We start from the raw sequence: 13,303 nt of genomic DNA, 5'->3' as shown, positions 1-13,303 counted from the left end.
GATAAGCAAATAATAATTAAACATGAATGAGTGCTTGTGACAAGGTACAACAGAAACATACATTAAACATCTCAGAAAGAAAGAGTTACATAAGCCAAGATGGCAAGGATGATTGGAGTGTTCAAGCAAACGGGACAGGAGCTGATAGAGGAACAGTGGCCAATATTCTACAGGCAAGTTTAAATGGTGTGTGCAAAGTCCAAAGAAAGAGAGAGCATGACAAAATTGAGCAACAGAGAGACGGTAAGCATGGCTAGAGCTTAGAGCAGGGTGTGGGGAGTGGAGGTAGACCAGGTTATTGAATGCTTTATAAGTCACTTCTTTGAAAACAGCATTAGATGCTCCTCTAAGTTTCAACCATACTTAGTTTTTATGTTCAAATAAAATGCATTTGTTGATTCACAGATCCAGAGGTAGAACAATTGTAGCTAGATTGAAGGAGACATACAGTTGACCCTTGAATAATATGTGTTTGAACTGCACATGTTCACTTATTCAAGGTTTTGGGGGGAGAGTTTTGTTTGTTTCAGTAGTAAATACTGAAGTGCTCTACAAGCCACGGTTGGTTGAATCTGTGTATGTGGAACCATAGGCATAGGGGAACCATGGTTACAAGGAATTCAGCACAGGAAGGCTGACGATAAGTTACACAGGATTTTCAACAGCTGAAGGTTGGGCGCCCCTAACTCTTACATCCGGAGAAGGCAATGGCACCCCACTGGTGTACTTGCCTGGAAAATCCTATGAACGGAGGAGCCTGGTGGGCTGCAGTCCATGGGGTCGCTAAGAGTTGGACATGACTGAGCGACTTCACTTTCACTTTTCGCTTTCATACATTGCAGAAGGAAATGGCAGCCTGCTCCAGTGTTCTTGCCTGGAGAATCCCAGGGACGGGGGAGCCTGGTGGGCTGCCGTCTACGGGGTCGCACAGAGTCGGACACACTGAAGCAGCTTAGTGGCAGCAACAGCAGCAACTCTTACATTTTTCAAGGGTCAATTGTATAAATACTTTATTGTATATGCTTGATTATTTTAAAGACTCTTTTGCTAGTGGGCTATTTTTAAAAAAGTTTTTATTAAATTTGTTACGACACTGTTTCTGTTTTTTTTATGTTTTGTTTTTTTGGCCTTGAGGCACGTGGGATCTTAGCTCTCTGACTAGGGATCAAACTTGTACTCCCTAAATTGGAAGGTGAGGTCTTAAACACTGGGCTGCCAAAGAGAAAGTGAAAGTGGAAATCACACAGTCGTGTCTGACTCTTTGCAACTCCACGGACTGCAACACATCAGGCTTTCCTGTCCATCACCAACTCCTGGAGCTTGCTCAAACTCATGTCCATCGAGTCGGTGATGCCATCCAACCAGCTCATCCTCTGTTGTCCCCTTCTCCTCCTGCCTTCAATCTTTCCCAGCATCAGGGTCTTTTCCAATGAGTCAGTTCTTCGCAGCAAGTGGCCGAAGTATTGGAGTTTCAGTTTCAGCATCAGTCCTTCCCTCCTCATATCCTCCTTGTAGAAATCACAATCCTTTGGTTTTTAACTTAGATTCACCTTTTTAAAAGACCTATGACAGTGAAGGGAAAAAAAGACCCAATTCACATCCTGGCACTTTCTTTAGATATGATTTTGCCAATTTTAGACTCTCTCTTACTGCTCATCTATGTTGAATGGACACCTTTATTCACTTTGTTGGCATAGTCTCTTGTTGTTTTTTTTTTTAAGATTTAAAAAAATGGGTATTTAATTTGTAATTAGAGTTCATGACTGATAACTTTTAGTTAGGTCTTGGTTTCTGGAGAATCAGTATAACCTGGTGCTTTTTTTTAAAAAAATTATAATTTCTGACTTTATTCCTCCATTCAGAGTACTGTTATTTTATAAATTTTTATTTTAATTGGAGGCTAATTACTTTACAATATTGTGGTGGTTTTTGCCAGATGGGTCATATTTTCAGCAACAGTTTATGAAAAGCAAGGGTGGGAATTAGGCTTTTGCTTTTTAAACTTTATTTTTTTAAGACATTTTATATGTGAAACATTATTTTTATGCTCTCAGATGTGTTAGGTTAGTGATTATAAAATGTTAGCCTAAAAATCAATTTCACTGAAAATCTTAAGGGCCTTGTTCTAATGCCTTTTAGCCTCCAGCAGTACTGTTTAGAAATCTGAAGATCATTTGTGATTCTCAGATTGATTGTGGTTCTTTTTTCTTCACGTGTTTTCTTTCTTGGTAAGATTTTAGAACTTCTCCATATCCCTAGTATACTGAAATTTCATAAGAACATACACCGGTTTGGATTTTTTGAAAATAATTTACTGGGTGTTTAATGTCACCTTTTAATCAAGGGACAAATGTTCTCGAGTTATAGGAAAGAAGTTTTGTAGAATTTCTTTGATAGTTTATTCATTTATCCCTGAAAATGCTATTGGTTCTTAATAGGATACTGTGAACTGATACTCCAGTTTTTTTTTTCATCTTTCCTATTTCATTTTCCTAGTAATGAATTTGCCTAATAGTGCGATCTCAAACTCATATATAACAATTTTTATATTTTTTATTTTTGTTTTTTATGTTGAATTTTCAAGAATTCTTTCTTATTCTCAGATAGTTCTTGTTTTATCATATTCTATTTTTGTTTCATAGGTGCCAGGAAAATTTTCTCAGGCTAGATTTTTGGCTTGAGTTTCAGGGCATTTATATTTTAGTGTGTATAGGGGCAGACAGAGAATAAACAAAATACATAAAAATATTCAAAATATGAGAACATATATCTAGGCGCTAGCTTTATATATTATACTAGTATAATAGTTATACTATTATATATAATATGATATAATATATACTACTGTATATTATTCGTGGGGGGGAAGGGGAAGCCTGGAGTGCTGCAGTCCCTGGGGTCGGGAACAGTAGGGGACATGACCTGGAGACTGAACACTACAACAAGTATAGTAGTGAAGAGTGCTATAAAATTAGTGAGATAAGATGATGAGATGAAAAATTGGCATCCATTATAACAACGAGGAGTTCCATCAACCCATGAAAGTTGAGAAAATTATTTAAAATTATTTTAAAAATACCATTTATTTAAGACCTATGATGTTTGCCCTAAAAGAAAAGAAATTTCAGAAAATGTATGAACATTCTGTAAGAAAGGCAAGACTGTTTTCTCTTTTCAAATGTTATTCTATGTTGGGGCATAGTGGACTAACAATGTTGTTAGTTTTAAGCGTACCAGGTACGGCACAGTGATTCAGTTATACATACACATGTATCTTTTTTTAGATTCTCATTTGGAACCAGGATGCTCCTTCTCTCCCACCATCCTGCTTGGTGAGGTGGAGATTCCACTACAGAATTCTGCAGCCAAGAATACAGACTTCCTTCTTGACCCAACTCCCAGCCAGAGGGCTTTATGCCCAGAGCAGTAGGACTTTGGAATTTCTCACCCTGATATTCATGGCCTGCTGCTGAGGCTCTGGGCTGGGTGAGTGTGGTTGAGAGGCTCAGGCTCCCTTCTATCCAATTCCTAATTCCGACAAGAAGGCTTTACAACGCATGACATACTGATCATCCTGGGGCCCCATTAGTCCTTCACCTCATTTCTGAGGCAGTGAATTCATGCCAGGAGAGGCAATCTGAGAAGATCTCAGGCTGCGGCCTTTTCCTCCACTGATTGTTCATTTCCTAGAGAAACTTTCCTGCAGAGAAGACTGCCGATTTTCCACTCCCCGCCCCCCTCCGCCCCCATCCCGCTCTAGAGCCCTGGAGGAAGCAGATCATAAAAGATAGCTCTTGATCTTTCTCCAAAGGAACTGATTTCATTTGCAAAAGAGGATAAAACAGTTTAATCCTAAAGGCACTCAGCTACAGTGGTGGTGTGCTGAAAGGCAATTGGAAGGAGATACCTGTATCTGCCCCTGATGAAAATACAGCCCAGTCTGTAGGCTGGCTAGCTCGCAGTAGAGAAAATGGGAATAAAACAGCTGGGAGGAGCCCTCTTGGCCCTGGAACAAATATCAAACACTGACCTCAGAAACAATTCTTCCCGAAGAGCCACGCTTAGACTGGGTTAATTTATAGACAAATATGTACTCCCGAATCTTGTTGAAGAGAATGAAACCATCAATTGGCAAATAGTGAAGTTTAACAGCAGGGTGTGGTCAGGGAAAGAGTTTAAGAGAGTCCTCCCAGTACCACGGCCATCCCAGGGTGACTGTGGGCATATCGACAACTGTACCTCCCTGAAAAACAAATCAGAGCCCTCGCACTATGGGGATGAAGAATAACTTTATTATGCGTGTATATAATGTACTCTTAGGCCTACAGCATATAGAATTGTAATAAATGTGTGATGTTTTTGCAAGTAATAATACAAAGAAAGCGGATGTGAACAAAGTTTTAATGAACGAAGGAAACAGTGACAGATGGTAAACTAATAGCAATATTTTTGTACTTTGTAACATTTATATATATATTTTTATTTATGATTATATATTTAGAATATATAATATGTTATCATATATAACATAACAAAAGGGAGGAAGAGGAAGTAGAGATATATAGGATGAATAAGCCAACATATCACTAGAATTAAGCTGATATAAATGTGTAGGCGATTATCATAATTTAATAGTAAACTTGAGAGCAACCACTAAGAAAACCCAAAATATGTTGAAAAAATTATTAATGGACTTAAAATCCTATGCTGGAAAATATTCACTGAACACAAAGCAGGAGATCAGAAATATTAAACAAAAAAGGCACACAACATTTAGAAAACAAAAAGTAAAATGACAAGCTCAACTGTATCAATAATAACAGAAATATGAATGAATAATCCAATCAGGAGGCAGAAACTGTTAAAATGTAATGAAAAATTAATTCAACTCTATGTTGTCTCCAAGATACACTCTTTAGATTCAAAGACACAGTAAATTTATTGTAAAAGGATAGAAAAAGATATATAATTCAAAGAGCAATCACAGGAAAGCTGAAGTGTCCATACTGATATCAGACAAATAGACTTTAGAATGAAAAATATCACCAGACTAATATTTTATAATAAAACAATGTCAATTCATCAGTGAGATATGACAATTTTAAATACATCTGTACTTTATAACAGAGCACCAAAATAGATGAAGCAAAACCAGACAGAAATGAAAGGAAACATGAATGATTCAAGAATAATAGAAACTTCAGTACTCCACTTTCAACAATAGGTAGAACAAATGGACAAAAAGCAGCAAATGAATAGAAGACTTAACAACACTACAGGCTAACTGAACCTATCAGACATCTACAGAAAACACTACCCAACAATAACAGAATGTACTTTTCCTTAAGTGAATGTGGGTTATTCTACAGGATAGATTATATGATGCATCATAAACCTAACCTCAATATGTTTCAGTTCAGTTCAGTTCAGTTTGCTCAGTTGTGTCCAACTCTTTGAACCCCATGGACTGCCCTGTCCATCACCAACTTCCGGAGCTTGCTCAAACTCATGTCCATTGAATGGTGAGCCATCCAACCATCTCATCCTCTGTCATCCCCTTCTTCTACCACCCTCAGTCTTTCTCAGCAGCAAGGTCTTTTCCAAGGAGTCAGTTCTTTGCATCAGGTGGCCAAAGTATTTGAGTTTCAGCTTTAACATCAGTTCTTCCAATGAATATTCCGGACTGACTTCCTTTAGGATTGACTGGTTGGATCTCCTTGCAGTACAAGAGACTCTCAAGAGTCTTTTCCAACACCACAGTTCAAAAGCATCAATTCTTCGGTGCCCAGTTTTCTTTATTGTCTAACTCTCACATCCATACATGACTACTGGAAAAACCATAGTTTTGAGTAGGTGGACCTTTGTTAACAAAATAATGTCTCTGCTTTTTAATGTGCTGTCCAGTTTGGTCATAGTTTTTCTTCCAAGGAGTAAGTGTCTTTTAATTTCATGGCTGCAGTCACCATCTGCAGTGATTTTGGAGCCCAAGAAAATAAAGTCTGTCACTGTTTCCATTGTTTCCCCATCTATTTGCCATAAAGTGATGGGACAGGATGTCACGATCTTCGTTTTCTGAATGTTAAGCCAACTTTTTCACTCTCCTCTTTCACTTTCATCAGGAGGCTCTTTAGTTCTTTGCTTTATGCCATAAGGGTGGTGTCATCTGCATATCTGAGGTTATTGATACTTCTCCCAGCAATCTTGATTCCAGCTTGTGCTTCATCCAGCCTGGCATTTCTCATGATGTACTTAACATATAAGTTACATAAACAGGGTGACAATATACAGCCTTGACATACTCCTATCCCTATTTGGAACCAGTCTGTTCTTCCATGTCCAGTTCTAACTGTTGCTTCTTGACCTGCATACAGATTTCTCAGGAGGCAGGTCAGGTGGTCTGGTATTCCCATCTTTTTAAGAATTTTCCACAGTTTGTTGTGATCCACACTGCCAAAGGCTTTGGCATAGTCAGTAAAGCAGAAATAGATATTTTCTAGAACTCTCTTGCTTTTTTGATGGATGCCAGTGGATGTTGGCAATTTGATCTCTGGTTCCTCTGCCTTTTCTAAATCCAGCTTGAACATCTGGTGAAGTTGATGTGTAGAGTCTTCTATTGTGTTGTTGGAAGAGGGTGTTTGTTATGATCAGTCCCAAACTGGAAAAACTCTGTTAGCCTTTGACCTGCTTCGTTTTGTACTCCAAGGCCGAATTTGCCTGTTACTCCAAGTATCTCTTGACTTCTTGCTTTTGCATTCCAGTCCGCTATAACGAAAAGGACATCTTTTTTGGGTCTTGTAGGTCTTCACAGAACCGTTTAGCTTCTTCAGCATTACTGGTTGGGGCATAGACTTGGATTACTGTGATTGGTATTGAATGGTTTGCCTTGGAAAGGAACATAGATCATTCTGTCGTTTTTGAGATTGCACCCAAGTACTGCATTTTGGACTTTCTTGTTTGTCGGACTCTTTTTTTATGATGGCTACTCCATTTCTTCTAAGTGATTCTTGCCCACAGTAGTAGATATAATGGTCATCTGAGTTAAATTTACCCATTCCAGTCCATTTTAGTTCACTGATTCCTAAAATGTCGATGTTCACGCTTGCCATTTCCTGTTTGACCATTTCCAATTTGCCTTCATACATGGACCTAACATTCCAAGTGCCTACGCAATATTGTTCTTAACAGCATTGGACTTTACTTCCATCACCAGTCACATCCACAACTGGGTGTTGTTTTTGCTTTGGCTCCGCATCTTCATTCTTTCTGGAGTTATTCCTCAGCTGATCTCCAGTAGCATATTGGGCACCTACCGGCCTGGGGAGTTCATCTTTCAGTGTCCTATATTTTTACCTTTTCATGCTATTCATGGGGTTCTCAAGGTGGAAAAGGTCAGTTTTCATTCCAATCCCAAAGAAAGGCAATGCCAAAGAATGCTGAAACTACCGCACAATTGTACTCATCTCACATGCTAGTAAAGTCATGCTCAAAATTCTCCAAGCCAGGCTTCAGCAATACGTGAACTGTGAACTTCCTGATGTTTAAGCTGGTTTTAGAAAAGGCAGAGGAACCAGAGATCAAATTGCCAACATCTGCTGGATCATGGAAAAAGCAAGAGAGTTCCAGAAAACATCTATTTCTGCTTTATTGACTATGCCAAAGCCTTTGACTGTGTGGATCACAATAAACTGTGGAAAATTCTGAAAGAGATGGGAATACCAGACCACCTAACCTGCCTCTTGAGAAATTTGTATGCAGGTCAGGAAGCAACAGTTAGAACTGGACATGGAACAACAGACTGGTTCCAAATAGGAAAAGGAGTATGTCAAAGCTGTATATTGTCACCCTGCTTATTTAACTTATATGCAGAGTACATCATGAGAAACGCTGGACTGGAAGAAACACAAGCTGGAATCAAGATTGCCGGGAGAAATATCAATAACCTCAGATACGCAGATGACACTACCCTTATGGCAGAAAGTGAAAAGAAACTAAAAAGACTCTTGATGAAAGTGAAGGTGGAGAGTGAAAAAGTTGGCTTAAACCTCAACATTTAGAAAACGAAGATCATGGCATCTGGTCCCATCACTTCATGGGAAATAGATGGGAAACAGTGGAAACAGTGTCAGACTTTCTTTTGAGGGGCTGCAAAATCACTGGAGATGGTGATTGCAGCCATGAAATTAAAAGACGCTTACTCCTTGGAAGAAAAGTTATGACCAACCTAGATAGTATATTCAATCAGAGACTTTACTTTGCCGACTAAGGTCCGTCTAGTCAAGGCTATGGTTTTTCCTATGGTCATGTATGGATGTGAGAGTTGGACTGTGAAGAAGGCTGAGCGCCAAAGAATTGATGCTTTTGAACTGTGGTGTTTGGAGAAGACTCTTGAGAGTCCCTTGGACTGCAAGGAGATCCAACCAGTCCATTCTGAAGGAGATCAGCCCTGGGATTTCTTTGGAAGGAATGATGCTAGTACTTTGGCCACCTCATGTGAAGAGATGACTCATTGGAAAAGACTTTGATGCTGGGAGGGATTGGGGGCAGGAGGAGAAGGGGACGACAGAGGATGAGATGGCTGGATGGCATCACTGTCTTGATGGATGTGAGTCTGAGTGAACTCCAGGAGTTGGTGATGGACAGGGAGGCCTGGCGTGCTGCGATTCATGGGGTGGCAAAGACTCGGACATGACTGAGCGACTGAACTGAACTGAACTGTGGTCCATGTGATCAGTTTGGTTGGTTTTCTGATTGTGGTTTTCATTCAGTCTGCCCTCTGATGAATAAGGATAAGAGGCTTATGGAAGCTTCCAGATGGGAGAAACTGACTGACAGGGAAACTGGGTCTTGTTCTGATGGGCCGGGCCATGCTCAGTAAACCTTTAATCCAATTTTCTGTTGATGAGTGGGGCTTGTTTCCTCCCTGTTGTTTGACCTGAGGCCAAACTATGGTGGAGGTAATGAAGATAGTGGCAACCTCCTCCAAAAGGTCCTGTGCGTGCACTGCCGCACTCATTGCCCCCGACCCTGCAGCAGGCCACTCTCGACCCACGCCTCCACTGGAGACTCCTGGACAGTCACGGAAAGTCTGGGTCAGTCTCTTGTGGGGTCACTGCTCCTTTCTCCTGGGTCCTGGTGTGCACGAGATTCTGTTTGTGCCCTGCAAGAGTCTGTTTCCCCAGTCCTATGTAAGTTCTGGTAGCTCTATGGTAGGGATAATGCTGAGCTCCTCCTAGAGGGCTTGTGCCATACCAGGTCTGCTGGACCCAGAGTCCCTGCCCCTGCGGCAGGCCACTGCTGACCCATACCTTCACAGGAGACACTCAGACACAGTTCTGGCTCAGTCTCTGTGGGGTCTCTGGGTCCTGGTGCATACAAGATTTGTTTGAGTGTCTCTGGCAGCTAAGGGATTTGATTCTAAACATGATTTTGCCCCTCCTATTATCTTGCTGGGGCTCCTCCTTTGCCCTTGGACATGAGTTATCTTTTTTTTTTGGTGGGATCCAACATTCTCCAGTCAATGATTGCTCAGCAGCCAGTTGTAGTTTTGGAGTTCTCTCAGGAGAAGATGAGCACACAAGGAAAGCCCTCAATATGTTTAAAAGAATAGAAATGATACAAGTCTCTGACAACACCTGAATGAAATTATAAATCAATAACGGGAAAATATGGGTAGTCACAATCACATGAAAACTGAATAATATATTTCTAAATACTTAATGGATAAAGAAACAATCAGAAGAGAAATTTAAAAAATACTTTGTGATGATTGGAAATAAAGATACAATGTACCCAAACTTATGGGATACAGCTAAAGCAGTGCTTAGAGAAAGGTATCACTACAAAAACTTTTAGTAAGAAAAAAAGGTCTCAAAGCAATAATCAGAACTTCTACATGAGGACTTCCTTGGTGGTCCGGTGGCTAAGACTCTGTCTCCCAAAGCAAGGAGCCTGGGTTCGATTCTTGCCTCTGGGAAATAGATCCCACATGTGGTAACTAAGAGTTCTCATGCTACAACTAAGACCCAGTGCGGCCAAATAAATTAACAAATATTTAAAAAGGTTAAAAAAAAACTTCCACATGAATTCACTGGGCACAGAATAACAAACTAAATATAAATCCAGATAATGAAGGACATAATAAAGATTGGATCAGAATTAATAAAAAAAATAGGAAATAATAGAAACAAATCAACAAAATCAAAAGCTGATTTTTTTTTAAAAGTTCTACAAAATTGTCAAACCTTTATCCAACTGACCAAGAGAAAAAAAAACAGAGAATAAAAGAGACTCAAACTGAAATGATCAGAAATGAAAGAGGATATAACTACTGGCCTTAGAAAAATAAATGCTATGAAGAATTTTACTCTAATATAAAAGATGAATTAGATGAAGGACAAATGCCTAGAAAGACAGAAACTAGCAAAACTGACTCAGGAAGAAACAGACCATCCTAATAGATCTACAATAAGCAAAGACACTGGAGTATCAGAAACAAAACAGCAACGAAACTGCCTGCAAAGAAAAACCCTGGACCAGATAGCTTTACCATTGAGTTCTACCAAACATTAAAAGAATAATTTCAATTATTCACAAACTCCTCCCAGAAATGTAAAAGAAGGAAAGATTTTCCAACTCATTCTGTTACCTTCATGCCAAAACCAGTCAACGACACCACAAGAAAACAACAGCACAATATCTCTTATGAATATGAAGTGACAACATAAACTAAATATTTGCAAACCAAATCTAGCATCAAATAAAAGGAATTATTCACCAGGATCAAGTGGGATTTATCTTAGTGATGTAAGGTTGACTTATAATCTGCAAAATCTATTCAGTTAATACATCTTATTAATACAATAAAAACACCAGAAGTTGCATGATTATCTCAATATATGCAGAAAAAAGAAACTCTTGTGATAAATGACAATAAACAAATTAAGAATATAAGGAAACTGCCTCACCCTGATAAAGAGCTTCTTTGAAAAATACACATCTGACATTGTGCTTAATGGTGAAACATTGGACAGTTTATTTCTAAGCTTGGGAAAAAGACAAGAATGTTTGCTTTCATCACCTCTGTTCAATATTATATAGGGCTTCCCTGGAGAAGGCAATGGCACCCCACTCCAGTACTCTTGCCTGGAAAATCCCATGGATGGAGGAGCCTGGTGGGCTACAGCCCATGCGGTCGCTAAGAGTCGGACACGACTGAGAGACTTCACTTTCACTTTTCACTCTCATGCATTGGAGAAGGAAATGGCAACCCACTCCAGTGTTCTTACCTGGAGAATCCCAGGGATGGGGAGCCTGGTGGGCTGCCGTCTCTGGGGTCGCACAGAGTTGGACACAACTGAAGCGACTTAGCAGCAGTAGCAGCTGGTGGCTCAGAGGGTAAGGCGTCTACCTGCAAGGTGGGAGACCTCGGTTCCATCCCTGGGTCAGGAAGATCCCCTGGAGAAGGAAATGGCAGCCCACTCCAGTACTCTTGCCTGAAGAATCACCACCTTTGTTAAATATTATATAGAAAGTTCTACCCAGATAATTAGGCAAGAAAACTAAACCAGTCAAATTTGAAAAGAAAAACTAAAACTAGTTGTATTCATGGATGGCTTGATTGTATATATAGAAAATCCTTACAAATCTACTAAAAACCATGAGAAATAATAAATGACTTCAGCAAGGTTGCAGGATACAAGGCCAATATACAATATGTAATTCTTTTTCAATACACTTGCTTTGAACAATAACTAAAGTAAAATAAGTCAATTCCATTAACAATAGTATCAAAAGTAATAGGACATTTAACTAAACAAGTTGTTGTTTAGTCGCTACGTCATATCCAACTCTTTGTGACCTCATGGACTGTAGCCTGACAGGTTACACAATCCCTCTGGTCATGGGATTCTCCAGGCAAGAATACTGGAGTGGGTTGCCATTTCCTTTTCCAGGGGATCTTCACAATCCAGGAATTGAACCCATCTCTTGCACTGGCTGGCAGATTTTTACCACTGAGCTACCAGGGAAGCCCCAAACTAAACAAGAGCAGAACTCATATTCTGAAAACAATAGTAAAAATTGTTTAAAGAAATTTAAAATATCTAAATGGAAAACAGTTTCACAGATTGAAAGACTTAACATTATTATAATGATAATTCTCTTCAAACTGAGCTACAGATTCAATACTGTTTCTAATCCAAGACTTAACCCAATCTGACTTCTTTGTAGAAATTGACAAAATAATTACAGAATTCATATGAAATTGCAAAAGTTGTGGAAAAGCTAGAACAATTCTAAAAAAAGAAGAAGAAAATAAGAAGGCTCATATTTATGTTTCCTGGTTTTAAAACTTGCACAGAGCATCAGGAATCAAGACAGTGCGTACTGGCATGATATATATTGCCAACTGACTTTCAACAAGGATACCTCAAACTGTTTGTACTGAATAAAGTTAAACCCTCATTCAGACCATATACAAAAATTAACTCAAAATAAATTTAAAAACTTCAATGTAAGAGAAAGAACTATGAAACTCTTCGAAGAAAACATATGGATAAATCTTCACAACTTTGGATTTGCAAAGGATTTAGAAGTATAACATCAAAAGCATAAGAAGCAAAAGAAAAAAAATTAATTAGATCAAAGCAAAACTTGTGCCTCATAGGGAAAAGAAAGTGAAAAGACAACCCACAGAGTGGGAGAAAATATGTCCAGATCAGACATCTGATTAGTGGTATCTAGAATATATATAAATCTCTAAAGATTTAATAACAAAAATACAATCAACCCAATTTTTTAAAACCAGGGGTAAAGAATCTGAATAGACATTCCTCCTAAAAAGATATTTAAATGACCAGTAAGTACATGCAATAAGCACCTGCAAAGAACTTAACATTATAAGTTATTGGGAAAATGCAAATCAAAACCACAAACAGTTACCACTTCACACCCACTAGGATGGCTGGAATAAAAATGAAACTTGAATTCATTATGCTATGTGAAAAAAAGCGAGTCACAAAAGACTACATCTTACATGATCTCATTCTTAAGAAAGTCCAGAACAGAAAAATCTATAGAGACAGAAAGTATTAATAGATTCACAGTTACCTAGGGCTAAGGCTAGGAGGCACAGTTAACAAAAGTGATATTTAAAGGGTACTGAGTTTCTTTTTGAGGTAATGTAACGTTCAAAATTGACTGTAATGATGGCTATGCATATTTGTGAATATGCTAAAAATTATTTAATTGTATTTTTTGATAGAATAGATTTTCCTCAAGAAATTGAAAATAGAACTACCATTTG

This window comes from Ovis aries, chromosome 21, assembly GCF_016772045.2.
Source record: "Ovis aries strain OAR_USU_Benz2616 breed Rambouillet chromosome 21, ARS-UI_Ramb_v3.0, whole genome shotgun sequence".
NCBI classification, from domain to species: Eukaryota; Metazoa; Chordata; class Mammalia; order Artiodactyla; family Bovidae; genus Ovis; species Ovis aries.
Note: the sequence above shows the minus strand (reverse complement) of the source record.